Source organism: Lissotriton vulgaris, chromosome 2_1, assembly GCF_964263255.1.
Source record: "Lissotriton vulgaris chromosome 2_1, aLisVul1.2, whole genome shotgun sequence".
Lineage (NCBI taxonomy): Eukaryota > Metazoa > Chordata > Amphibia > Caudata > Salamandridae > Lissotriton > Lissotriton vulgaris.
The window spans coordinates 1,419,657,514-1,419,672,744 of NC_141687.1; positions in this window are offsets into that span (position 1 = coordinate 1,419,657,514).

Genomic DNA, 15,231 nt, shown 5'->3' on the forward strand with positions numbered 1-15,231 from the left:
CATTGCTCATGTTTGCTCATGTTTTTGTTTCTCTTTTACACGTTGTTTTCTCGAATGTTACTCATATTTAGTTGCACAGTTGTTGATTGTTTTGTTCTCTTTTGATGTAGATTTGTAATCTTCTCTGGTATCTCCCCTCTTTACCTCCACAGGATCCTTTCCCTTTCTGATGATGTCTCCCCGGCTTCCTGCCCAGCCGTCCTTGGATGTGTTGCCTTACCTCTGTGGTTCCTTCCCCTCCCGACTCCTTCTCGTCTCCTCCTCTTGTAGGTATGTCCATCCCTTGTTTCTTCCTTTTCCTTCGTTTTCTTTTGTTTCTTTACCTTCCTCTTGTATTTCAATTTCCTTGCTTGTGCAGTATTCATAACATTTTCCTTTCAGGTTTTATTTTTCTTTATCTTCTTTCTCTTCTCATTCTGACCTTCCTGCATCTCTCTCTGATTTCTACTTTACTCTTTCCTCATGCACACTATTTCATTCTCGTTCATCTCTTCCTTCTTTCCCTCCTCTTACTTTTCATTGCATATTTCCTTTCTCTTTATTTGTTCTTACTCATGGGTTGCTACCTTAGTTTCATTTTTTATTAACGTATTGCATTACTGTACATGCTATGTCCTTGAATATAACTTCGTGGAATGTTAAGGGTATCAATTCCCCAATTAAGCGTCAACGCATTTTATCCCACCTTGCCAAATTGAATGTTGATGTTGCGTTCCTCCAGGAAACTCACCTTTCTGACATAGAATATGCTAAGCTTAGGAGAGGTGGGGTAGGTGAAGTTTTGTATTCGCAAGGTGATGGTAAACGCAATGGTGTTGCAATTCTCTGTCGCAGATCTCTCCCTTTCACAGTCATTTCCCAAGAGTCTGATACTATTTGCAGATGGACGCATGTCAGACTATCGCTTAGAGGTGTTCCAATCTCTCTTCTTAATGTTTATGGTCCCACCAATGGTGAACCCCTTTTTTGGGCTGAGTTTTCTCCACGCATCACTCAATTCATGGAGGACAATTTTATCCTTGCGGGGGATTGTAACCAACCCCTGGATTCGTTTATAGACAGGAAGTCTGATGTCACCTATGTTCCCACTAAATCGCACAAACTTTTTACTCAAGCCATATCCCAACATAAGCTTGTTGACTCTTGGCGACTCTGCAATCCGACCTTACAGGAGTTTACCTTTTATTCTCCTTCTCACCGATCCCAATCACGGATTGACTACATTTTTGTTTCCCATAATCTTGCTCAAACGCTTACTGCAGCGGAAATTGGTCCGATTTTACTCTCGGATCATGCCCCTGTTGTAGTCAGCCTTGATGTGATCCCTAAGGTTGACGGGCCCAGGAGATGGCGCTTTAACAATCCCCTCCTCTTGGATCCCAAGTTTTCCACTTCCTTCACTGCCTTTTCTGATGAATTTTTCTTGTTTAATGATGTTCCGCCCATTTCCAAACACAATGTCCCGGACGCTTTCAAGGCAGCTGCGCGCGACTTCATTATTAGTTATCTCGTAAAGGAACGCATGACTGCTCGCCAATGCACTAAAACTCTCCATCTCAACATTAAGCGATTGGAACACGCCTATTTCACTTCACATTCAAAAGATAGTCTGACAGCTCTGGTCGCTGCTCAGATTAAATTTAATGAAAAGTCTACTGAAGATGCTTCCTTATATTTGCTTAAGTCAAGTGCTAAGTTCTATGGTGGTAGGAATAAAACTGGAAAAATCCTTGCCAATTACCTGAAGGTCAAGCACAACAAGATGACTATTGAATCTGTTTATGACACCAATTCTCACTTACAACACAAAGATGCCGACATCCTTGCTGCATTCTCCCGCTTTTACGAGACTTTATACACCTCTGACACCCAACCCTCTCTTCATTCTCTCACACATTTCTTCTCTACTATTCAAGCACCTGCACATTTCCCTCTTTATCTTTCTTCTCTGGAGACTGACATCTCACAGAAAGAATTGCTCACCGCACTCCAGCATCTCAAACTCAATAAAGCTCCTGGTCCAGACGGTATTACAGTTGAGTTTTATCTTCATTTCTCCAAGTTGCTGATTCCGAAATTGCATTTGCTTCTCACTTCCTTTGCTGAATTAGGTGCCTCCTCTTGGACTTTTTCCGACGCACACATCTGTTTAATACCCAAACCCGGAAAAGATGTGCAATATTGCAAGAACTACAGGCCCATCTCCCTTGTCAATATCAACTATAAAATCTTCTCTAAGTCATTGGCGATCAGGCTGGATCATTTACTTCCTGACCTCTTAGGCGAAGAGCAATCTGGCTTTGTTAAAGGTCGTTACATCACTGACAACACAAGGCTTTTATTTAACATATTGTCGAAATCATCCCATCTCCAACATTCCCTTGCTGCGAAAGCCCTGGATGCCGAGAAGGCGTTTGATAGGGTCAAATGGCCTTATCTCTTCCACACTCTCGGATGGTTTGGTTTTGGTCCTAAATTTATTTCCCATAGTTTCATTATTGTATTCTCACCCGCGAGTTGCAGTTTATGCTAACGGTCAAATCTCCCCCTACTTTGACCTCGGCAGAGGAGTTCGCCAAGGCTGCCCCCTTTCACCTTTCCTTTTCAATCTCGCTTTAGAACCTTTCTTGTCCAAGCTGCGCCAGAACCCCAACATTCATGGCTTTCAGACCGCGCAGTCTTCCATTAAACCTGCTGCCTACGCCGATGATATTTTACTCTTCATCTCGAATCCCACTGTCTCCATCCCTGCTTTCTTAGAGGAAGTACGGAATTATTCCTCAATCTCTGGTTATAGGCTCAATAATAAGTGTGAGATCCTTCCCCTGACAAAATTCACCTTTAAACCCGACTTCAGCGCCTCCAATTTTGCCTGGAGCCCTTCCCACATTAAGTATTTAGGATTACACATCACCCCTTCCATCCCTGACACCCTTTGTCTAACTAAATGTATTAAGAAAATATCCGACCTCACAGCCAGGTGGCATCCTCTTTACCTGTCTTGGTGGGGTCGTTTGGACACCATTAAGATGATGTTATCCCCCATTGTTCTAAACACAATCTCAAATATCCCTGTCTCTATTCCAGCCAAATGTTTCAAGAAAATTAACTCAGTCTTATCCTCCTTTTTATGGCATAACAAAAAACCCAGAATGTCCCTTGCCAGGCTCATTCGCCCCACTTCTTAAGGAAGAGTTAATTTTCCGGACTTCCCGGCTTACCAAAAGGCTTTTTTGTTACGTCAAGCTTCCTTTTGGTTACAAGATCCTGCTTCCCCCTGCCCTCTGTGGACCAAGGCTGAGCGCCTCTTCCTCTTTCTCTGAATATATCTCTTTTTCACGCAAACCCTCCTTGATTCCTACTTTCATTCATAAATTTACTGTCAAACTCCTCTTATCCTCTAATCCTCCCCCCCTGCGAATGTTGCCGATTTTCTTTCATCCACTATTTGGCATAACAAATACTTTTTAATCCGCAGGAAACCCTTTTACTGGAAATCTTGGAAATCCAAGGGATTGCTCTGGATTTCGCAGCTCTTCTCACACTCCACCTTTATGCCTTTCCACACCCTATGTTCCACCTTTAATTTGCCCTCGTCCTTTGCTCCCAAATATCATCTCCTCAAAGCAGCGGTCATGGAGGTTTACACAAGACTCTTGCAGGCATCATCTTCCACTATTTCACTTGACCTTACTCTCCAACTTCACTCTATCCTGCGAGCTCTTCCCAAAGCTTCTGTTCTTTACAGGCACCTTCATGCACATTCACTCACCAGGCCCAAGTCCATGGTGGAGGAGCAATGGGAAAATGACCTTTCTAGATCATGGCCAGTATCCTTATGGGACAAGATTTGGACAAAGGTTTGTAAAACCTCTAGAGCGGCGTCCCTGACGCAATCCATGTTTTTCATATATAACCGATTGCTTCAAACTCCTTCTGCCCTCAACAAGCGATTCCCTGCCACCCCAGATGTATGTTGGTCCTGCTCCTTACCCAATGCTACCCTGTTTCATATGTTGTTCCTCTGCAAGCATGTACATACCTTTTGGCTACAGGTCTTGGCACAAATTAATGTTATTTTTCATACCTGTATTCCCTTCTCTCCCACCCATCTCTTTTTGGGGAGTCTTTCTCCTTGTTGGGACGAGACTGATCTCTTTATTCGTATTTTTGATCTACTACTGGCTGTTGTGTTTCAACAAATTACTATTAATTGGAAGTCTTCCTCTACCATTACTTTCAAAGCATGGTGGTATAATGTTTGTCTTAATCACAGGCTTGATACTGCTTTTGTTTTTCCTGCCCAGATGGCAGCCAAACGTGCTGACTTATGGCTTCCTGTTACGTTGTATTTGGATAATTGTACAACTCGTTCATTTTGCCCGCGACCTGCTCAGCAGGAGGTTTCCAAACCCCCTTGATGCCCTTTGCTTTCCCTTTCTTTTTTAACATTATTACCTGCATAACCTCGTTTGCATTTACTTTTGTTGTATAATGATTGTACCTTTTCTTTCTACTTTTTAGTGCCCATGATAAGTTTGTTGTTGTTTCTTCAATTATAAAATATATTCTGATTCTTCTTCCTATGCTTCTTCTTCCCTCCCCGTTTCTCCCACAATTCTTTTACTGTATTATGTATTCATACCTTATATTATGACTAATAAACTTTTATTGAACTAAAAAAGAACTCTTGTGTCCTTACATTATTTGTTTGAGATGTTGTAGAGTCTCAGATGCCTGGAAATTATTAGTGAAACTACCGGGGCTAGCGGTTCGAGCTGGTATCTCCACGCCAATGACAGACCATTTTGAGTTTTCAGGCCCAGAATGTGGAGACATGCTGAGCTGGGAATTGCTGTGTCCAATATCAGATGAGTTCCCTGATTCTGGATCCATTTCTGCGAATTTGTTCTCCTTCTTTGAAACACCTTTGGTTTGTCTGGGTGCATTCCCTAAAACTAGAATCAGGCCCTAGTTGTAACTTACAAATAAGATGTAAATCCATACTTTGCAGAACTTTTATTCTATTAACCAGGAGCGTATGGAAGGCCCTTGCAGCCCCTGGTGCAAAGGGGACCTTACCGCTTCAGGGTGCCTCCAACCTTTCCGGGGGGGTGCACATGCAGCCCACGCCCAATGAATATATGTGAGCTATAGGAGACCCTGGAGACCCTCTTCATCATCAAATATCCTGAGGGTGAGGGGGGGGGGGGGAGCATCATTTTGCATTACGCCGCTGCTGTTAGCCAGTATGCTATACCTACATTTTTGAACCACTACAAGCTTTTGCATGCAGAGTATGAAAGTTTGCACGTTAGTTTGATATACTAACCAAGCCCTGTGCCTCTAGTGAATGGCTTCTAAATAAAACATTAATTTATTCAACGACTGTTACCGTTTTCCGAGGAGACGACACTGCGCAGCGCACTGGTTCACCTTGAATGGCCCTCCCAGCTTTCTAATGCCACATTAAGATCCCTGCAGCTATAATCAAGTGACATTTTGTCCTTTCCAATGAAAACATAATGGGAGACATTAGGACTGAAGAGCAAGAAAGCAATTTAAGCCGAACTCAATAGTTTCTATTGACGGCGAATAGTCGCTTCTCTCAGCTTGAAAAGGTCATCCGGGCACCCCCGGTTGTGAACACTCCAGAAAATAGAACTAAAGCCACTATTTACGTAAGCAATGTGAATATGTACTAGGCGATTCTGGAGGAAGATTAAACTCTTGAAGGAATTGTTATACGTTTTGCTGGAGCAAAAAAAAAAAGATTTTTTTTTTTTTTTACATGGGAACACACACTGTACATGCAGGTGGCAGTGCACTTCATCAGGCCCAGACTGGGGAACCAGACCTGGCAAAATACTGAAATGAACCCCCCTCCTTTCGTCTCCTCGTGCGATTTCGTTCTTTATATCTACCCATTTTTTTGATCTCTTTCTCTCTCTTCTCCTTCTCTGGTCGCTTTCTCTCTCGCTTCCCCCCCTCCTCTCTTGAAAGCCCCTGTGCCTGCTAAGGAGGTCTCCAGCGGCCTTTGGCTTTCAAACACAGCCTCCAAGGACTCCAGCCCAACATGGAATTCTCCACTGGAATTAAAGGCAGTCGGGCCTGATTTTAATCATGTGTTCTGTCTCTAATGTAATTTGCAGAGGCTTAATTTACTAATCTGATATGCAAAGGACTCTCTTGGAAGGATTTCCTTTTCAGAGGAATGTCACATGAGGTCAACCGGTTTGTGCAAGGATTTGTGACATTTTTCTGTCACCTCCCTTGCAATAGGCCCATATTTGGGGTTTCAAAGGGCAATCCTGCACCATTCACCATAGCAACCGAGGCGCTCGCCAACAAACACCTTAAAACTGCTCCAACCTGAACAGAGCAGGCTAAATAAAAATGCACTATACATTCACGATACAGTACTAGATTAACATCTATCAGCAACTCGCTTAGCTTCATAATTATTATTGATATAATATACAAGACCCACTGAAACTAATTTTCAAAAGGTAATGCAGAGGAAGACAAAATGTCCGCAGTTGTAGAACCTTAGACAACTCTTTAGTCCAGACACTGATCATTCTTGACCCTAAATACAGTGATCTGAACCATTTATGGATCATCTTTTTTGATTTTCAGAAAAAGTTTTAAAAAATGTGAATTGTACCATTTGCTGCTGATTCTAGTAGGTTATTTCAAAACCATGGGAATAGTTAGCTGTTTCTGAAAAAAATCCATGCTCATACAGCAAATCATCTAAAGCATTCAATGTGGCTTCCAAAGGCGCAGCCTAATTGGATCCTATTCCAGTGAGGTGTAACATTAAAGGCACATGACTGAGTTGGTCCACGTATGGTAGGTGTAGGAGTGTGGGACCCGAACTGGTGCATGTTTTGTTGCCAGAATGCTTTGTAGCCTTTCATCTGATGAACATTGAATAGGCGTCTCTTTTAAATACCCTAAACATTTGGGTTCATCGACAATAGACATGGGCAATCAATCAAAAATGATATTATTAAATAATTGCAAACCTTCTGAAGGCCTTCCATTAATTCATTGCATTAAATCCAAAGGCTGTCTAGCTCAAGCCAACACTAAATTCTACCTCATCTCTGAGCTCAATCCCAATGACCACTAATTAGAGCAAAACACGTGCCAGGATTGTCTATTCTTATTTCAAGTAAACTGGGAATGTTTTAACTAATCCGAATGCTTTATCGCCTTGCTGGAACTACATATCTGACCAGATCATCTTGAACGTTGCCAGAAAAAAGATATTGGAGCTGCAAAATATCCAGTTATAATGATTAATTAATGCACTTCTGGATTATTTAATATTTAGGCATTAAACATTTCTGAAAGAGCTTGATGTCGTAAAATACTTACCTTTTTTGGGCTAACACATATTTTTGGTCTCCAGATTTCAAGACCACAAAGGGACCTTTTTCACTAAAGTATAGCACAACCGAAACAGATATTTTCCTTCATAGGGAACGGCCAGAACAGGCTAATTACCGTTTACACTGTTAGGAGGGTATACAAGTTTGTGAAAACAGAAATGGAGCAAACGTGTTCAGTTCTGAGTGTTGCTCTCAAATGTCAATCAGAAGACTTACCTTTGGGTGAGAGTAAGCTTCATAGTACTCGGAAGTGTTGGGCTCCCCCATGAATCTGCCCTTTTCCCAATTTTGCAAATTTTCTGTGGTCATTTGGCTTCAAGACCTTCTCATGGACGGTGACAGGGGTTGGCTGCTAAAGGGTCTGTCTTTCTGCAATCCAGACTTGCACCATGGAAGGATTTCTGAAACTCAATGGGGCAAAAGGAGATGTCTTATTCATAGGTCATAACCCGCTAGTTGGTCTGCTGCCTACTTGTCAGAGTGTCCAGGGCCGTTGCGTATGCCATCCACTTCTGGTAAAAACTTTGGAATTTGGTTTGAGAAGCATGTGTACACCCATGTACAAAAAGTCTGAGCTGCACTTTACCTGCAACTTAAATTCCTCCCAAGCTCTTTTTCTTTTTGTTGTATGATATCCACTTCCCAGTATTAGGGGCAAGTGTGCGTTCCCGCCGTAATTGTCACAGTTCAGCATGCTTCAAACCTTGCAGTACCTGAGGATAAGGGTGATACATGACCTTCTCAGGTTTCAGTAGCATGGGGAGCCCTACTCTGGCACCCAAGATAAGGAGAGGGTGCAAGTAATTTGGCTGACCACAATTGAGTCTTAAGTGTGCTTTAAAGGTAGAATACAAATATATGTGTGAAATCAATAAAGGTGGGGCCATTGCAAGGTTGCTCCATCTGTAATATTGCGTTCAAGAATGCTCCTGTACGGAAACATGTGAGACTGATATATAAAGGATCCTTAAAGTAAATAGCAATAATCTCACTTTTTCAATTTGTTACCTTTAAGAGTGTTTCCTTGATATGATGTGAGTATGTGTATCAAATTCACCCTGTATCAGCACAAAACCAAGTGGTAAAGCCTTAGCCATTTTTTGATGGCCTGCATAGTGAGACACAGGTAGTCAGATGCAACTGTTAAGGTGACAAATGCAAGCACTAATAAGCAGCAGAAATGTAAGTGGAAAATAAGAACAGGCCCTCATGCATCTTTCATTAGTTACAGTACTACAACCCTTACCTTGCTCAGTTGTCCAAGCACTGTAGATCATATAGCACACTCACAGGATATTGGATAGAATGATAGACTTGATGTGAACACATCTAACATGGGCTTCGATTGGAATTCATAGAGCATATTATCAAGGCCATTATCGCCGCTTTATCGGCAGGAAACTGCCGATAAAAGCGGCGATAATGTATCGCCTGTCCTTGATAAAATGCCCCTTTATTCCCAGATGCCTTTGGGTTATTCGGGTCCCCCTGTCTATAACTAGAATTTCATTTGACCTACAAGGCAACATTCAACTACTGGAAGACATGTCATCCACACAATCATTCCTCCCTTTCTCTCCCCCAGTTTTTGAAACCAGGCCAGGCATAGGGACACGAGCAACCCAATTGAACAAAACTAATCTTTTGGAATGCCACACTTTACCATCGCTTAACAGAGCAGAGTTACAAAATATTTCAACAACATTCAAAGATTCAGAGTACTTGATCTCACCTTCACAAACTAGCCTGCCTTTTTTTTACCTTCACCAGATCCCACACTTTTAGGTTCCCCTCTTTAACCCCTTGCAACTCATCATACCTTTGCTTGTACTGCTCCTGCACAGATTCCATTCTCCGCCTTATCTCACAGAAAGGAACATAAGAGGGCAAAAGAACCAGGACGCCATCCACTCATAAATTCCCAAAACAAAGGCCTGGCTACATACTAACACATATCTATATGATTTTTCCAAATGAGCATCACACCGCTTCTTCTCCGATGAAACAATGCTGACTATCTAGTCATCCCCACACATATGTGTTATTTAGATTTATAAAATCAATCATCCCAGATCAGGTCTGATGACCACCATTCTATAATCCCTAGAAAGGACTAACAAGGTCTTAAAAAGTGTGGTGTGTCAGAAAGTGCCTCCTATAAGAAACACCCATGGAGCTACTAGTAGGTACTCACCAGGTGGCTCACTCTGTCATCAATGGCACTTTCCTGACAGGAAAGAATGTGATCTAACTCTAAACTATGTGAAAAGTGAGAGAAAGGTATATCAAATAAAGTGATAGCTATATAGTGGTTTTAAATGGCAATCCACACACATTAAATATCTGAGGATCTGGTTCTGTAAAGATCCTACAAATACTTGTTTTCTATAAGGAATTCCACATAATAAATAAAGTTAGAGATCCCTTTTCTTGTTGGTCTCCTAAATATATTTCTTGGCGGGGTAGGTTGCAAACTCCTAAAATGATGATATACCTGATTATTAATTTCCTGTCTTCTATGCTTCCTTTAAAACTTTCATCATCTTTTTTTCATGAGATTGACGTACTCATGTCAAGATTTTTATGGAACGATAGGAGAGCTAGAATTTCCTATAAATATCTTAGGAAACCCTCTACATTGGGAGGCTGTAACCTTCCAGACTGGAATCTGTTCAAAATACCCTTTTTTTGGCACAGGGGCAATTTGGTTTTAACCAGAATCTCATTATATACCTCCATGGGTTCATATAGAACAAGATCTTTGTGCTCCCTTTAGCACTATTTCTCTGCGCACAGCTTCAAAACTCACAATAGCACACTCTCAACACATTATGTCAGATACGTTTAATGCTTTGAAATACCTTGATTGGAAACTTTTTTAACTCGTTCATAAATCAAGATGGGCATATTTATGGCTTAATCCTAAACTTGTTATTGTCATTGAACCTAACACCTCTTCTATGTGGGCCGCGAAGGTTACCAGACTAGTGAAAGACCTCTATGATGCTAATCATGACACTCTCCCCTTTTCTTTCCTAGCCAAAAAATATAGTCTCAGTAACATGGATGTCTAACTTTTTTAGTATTAAATCTGTTTATTGACAAATGAAGATGCGCACATACGTAGTACAACGCAATATATGTCCATGACAGTAATATGACAGACATCATCATAGAAGAAAAAACAACAGTAGCCCAAGTTAAACATAACGTGGCTGCGAGACCACTGCCATGGTCGAAGGGTCTATCTGAGCAAGCATGTGAGTATCCAAACGTAGAAACAATAACTAAATCCCATTCCCCGATTTCTGTTTTCCCCCCAACTACCCACCCACCACCCCTGTTCCAGGTCCAGTATCCTCCTGCATCCACAGTATCATCTATGTCTAACTTTTTTTAAACTAAAAGTCAAACTTTCTACAGATTTTTATATTGTCCCGCTTCTTACTATATGGCTGCGCTTAGGATATATTGCTTTCAAAATGTGTAAATTTTTATCTGCTCCACTGCCTTCACAATCCACAAGTACTTGTGTTAAATGGTCTCACCATTTTGAAGACAATATTTTTAAACATATTTCACAGGATACCTGGCAGCTGATTGAGAAATCATCCCTGCATAACAAAATTCCTCCTTCACTGATTCAATCTAAATTCTTCACAATAAATCTCCTACATTAGACTCCTGCTCGCTTACACAAGCTGGAATTGCGAGATAGTGATCTTCATTGGAATTGCAATTCAGAACCAGGCACTCATCAAAATATGTTCTTTGAATTAACGCTATTAGACTGTTTTGGGGTCCTATACAGAAACACTTGTCACTAATTTTTAATACACCTATAACTCTTTCCCTGCCTATGATTATGCTAGGTCCATGGCCTGTAGATACCCCTTAACCTCTTGACAACACAGATTTAAAACTATTAGATTTGCTCTTATCCATCGCCGTCAAAATCATACTCATAGTATGGAAATCTTTTATCTTACCGTACCTGGTGGATGTGGGTGTCATATCTTCATGGAGCTCATGCTTTTTTTGAAAGAAAACAGTATTCACCTCCAATCGCTAGTAATGTATGGCATTCTTTGGAAATTATATGGATTTGTCTACTCTTGGTTTGGTAGCTCAGCATCCTTTTAGGTCCATCTTTTGATTTAGTCTTTATATGTGTGGGAGATGTCCTATTGCACCCTCCTCCCTTCTAATATCCTTTCATGCTCCTGTCCTTTTCTTTCTCTGTCCTTTCTCATTTCTTTCCTCTTGCTGATGTATTTTATTTACCAAGCGATACACATTCTGTCATACATTCCTGCGCCATATGTTGATTTTTCATCTGTACCCTCTTCCTTGGGATTATAATTACTACTCGATGAATTTGAAATACTTTTTATCTGTCATGATATTTACCTGATCATTTTTATATAACAACTTGCTATCATTTTCATTCCAGTCTAGATATTGCGTGTCATGTAACCCTTTTTAACTTTTTAATTCTTTACTTGTATGCATCAATTTCTGATTTTTATGGATCGCTGTTGCTATGAAACTGTATTTCCAAGTATTCTTTGGCTTGGATTTCTGATGTAAAAAATCTTTTTGGGCCTTTGCTGACAATTTTTTATGTGTCTGGGTTAAGCAAAAATGCCTGTGCTCCACTGTTCTGAAACAGAGTTATGAGTTGTCGTAACAGCCACCTCTTCTCCAGTGTATATTGGCAAAAATCGGGCCTTACGAAGAACTGAGCTCCCTTTCAATGCCGCTTCTTGTCAGGTCATGTAGAGCCTGACGTGCTAAAAAGTTATTTAGAGAAATCAGGATGGCTCTTGGCTTAGTCTCTGTTTGGGATCTCTTGGCTGGCGGCAATCTAAATGGAAACCTGTGGGCCCTTTGAATCTCGCTAGACCATTTCCTCATTGTAAGTTCAGGGAAGGCTTTGATAAAGAGATTAATCACAAATTTACGCACGTCTGACCCTTCAGCACTTTCCAGGATACCTAATACTCTAAGGTTTTTGCGGCGTAGGTGGTTCTCCAAGTCCACTATTTTCATCTGAGTGTCATCTTTCTTAGAGGTCATAGCATTAAGGGTGTTTTTTTGTGCTATTACCTTATCTTCTAAAGTTGATATTCTCGCCTCTGCTCATTTATCCTGTCTGTAAATTCATTGCAATTGTTTGCGATTTTTCTGACTGTGTTCTGAAATTTCCGACAAGAGGTATGGGTCCTGAGGTTTTCGGTTTGGATTTCAAGTCTGTGATCTACAATGGATTGGTAGATTGCAGCCAGAGATACTTTTCCCGTCTTGCCCCCCATCTGACCCCCCACTGCACCACCATTATCCAGAGCTAGATCTGACGATTCTGTATCAGGGGGTCAAGATTCAGGGGTCAGGGATATCTCCCACATCAGACTTTTAGCTGTCCCCAAATGAGGTATCTTTCCTTTATTTATCAACCCATTTTGTAGCATAGTAATGTCCAGATTTGTCTCTTCCATGTTTGAGGCGGTCGATTCATTCCATAGGCTGATTGCAGACCCTTCCAAGCACCCAGAGCTTGGTCCCCCGTCTTTCTCATCCTGCCCATCTTGATCATCTTCCGATAAATCTGAAGACTCTGAAAGGGAATAATATTGTTCCCCCGAGTCGCCCTCTTTAAGGGATTTTTGTGTAGTCATGCTTTTCAAATTGTGACCCACCAAGAAGTCCTGTGCGGGAGTATGTTGAGAATATTGTGAATCTCCGGCTGCGGTGTCAGACCTTGCCTCTGTTATATTCTGTGGCAGCTTGGAGATAGCCTGACCTGAGATCAATATGCATCCTTTTTCCTTGTTAGAGTGTGTTTTAATCAGCGCAGTATCAGTGCTGTCAGTCCCGACCAGAGTCACAGCATGCGTCATTTTCTCCTTGATATCCTCATTGTCCTTTTTAGCTTTTACGAACATTTGTGGGACTTTTTTTTAATATCCAACTTATGCTCCCCACCCTATGCACTTATATCACTGACGTTGCCTTCCAAAGCCGCTTTAGCATTGATACCTTATTTAGAAAGAGCTTCTAGTCTGCTCCCAACCACAGGTTCTGTCACACCACGGCTTTTGCCACCACAGGCTAATTTTGGGGGCATAGTACCTGTTTCCTGCCTCAAACTGCAGTCCTTAAATGAGGTAGGGCTTGTCTCTCTATGTCACAAAGCCCTAGCAGTTTATATATTTCCTAAGCTGCTGTTAAAAAAATGCCAGCATTTCCAAAGTCAGCGCACCAGTCCACTTGCAGCATTTTATCCGAGTTACTCACTCTGCCGGCAGCCTCCCCTTAGCCATCTCCAGCTGAGCAGGCAATCAATGTGCTTACCGGCAAAATTTTTGTCCTTCCTCCGGTATAGTGCTCGTGTCAATCACATCGTCGTCTCCTCAAAACAGTGTTGCAGCCCCTCAGCCAGTCAGCGGGCAGCCAGACTCCCTTTTCCCTCCTTCCCAGTCAATTATGAGCTGTTCCAGGCAGCCAACAGCTGAAGCGTCGCCCTAGCATGCTCCGGACCGAGCAATAGCCCGCCACCTCCTCCGTCTCCTCCTTCTCCCAGGTAGGCGATATTCGACCGAACAAGAAACAAAGTTGCCGTTGCTTTCAAGATCGGAATTAGAGATTTGCTCATAAGAGAGTTTCTCTAAGCTTTCCCGCAGATCCACAGAAAGAAAAGAAAATGGGACTGATGGACTGCCGCACTCCGGACTCCCAGACAGTCGGATGATATTGGCTTGAGACTACATAATGTGTAACTATGCAACAGCATATGGATGTACACTTTGCGGGTTAATACCCATTGAAGATAGAAGAAGAGGAGACACAAAGGCGCAAGACTTTCCCCATCGTAAGGGCCATAAGCCCTTTTGCCTATGTAGAGGGAGATGGGTGGGGGGAGGCGTGAGGTTAGTTGGGGTCCGGGGGGGCAAGTTAGTTGGGATCAGGGAGGGCACAGGGTTGGGTGAGGGTGGTGAACGTGGATTTAGTGCTGGGGGATAGTGAGCAGGGGGTGGTACAAGGGAGGGGGATGGCAAGTAGGGGGAGGGTTGAGGGGGAAGATAAGCAAGATAAAAACAAAAATCAGAGGTATCAGTCTATATTGGAAACCGAAAAATTGGGATGCAAGAGCAGTAATGACCAGATAAGGGAACTAACAGTATAAAGTATGGATACAATTAGGATCTATTGATCTGATGTGGGTGGCTTAAATGACAGAAAAAACGGGAAAAGGTTTTTGAGATACTCAGAACATTGAACCCAGACCTAATATGCTTACCAGAAACTCATATTCCATGGCAAAACAAGAGCCTCTTGGAGATTAGGGCCTATTGTCTAGTGGCATGTTCTTCTAGGATACGATGATCAGAGGGGTAACGATATATCTTAGACAACGGGATGGGCCGGTAGTACGATCAGCCACGTACAAGTGGGGGCGATGGGCGATAGTAGAACTGCCCAGTGGTCTAACAGTTGTGAATATCTATGGCTCCAACTTAGATGATGATGGTATTTGAAGAGCATTAGAAATGGAATTAGCTAACTGGTCTCAATGGCTGATAGTATGTGGTAAATTTAATATACACCAGGATGTGAAGGATTTCCACAAACAAACATATGTAGGAAGGAAGCCGAAGGTATACAGGGCAATCAGAGCATCCAAACCTACTCATGGTCTCTGTGATGTCTGGACAGAAAAACATCAAGAAGATCCTGGCTTTACATATTTTTCCCTTCCGCACATGAAATTTGTACGGCTGGACTATTTCCTCGCCTCTCACCTATTGATAGGTAGTTTAGATATTATAAA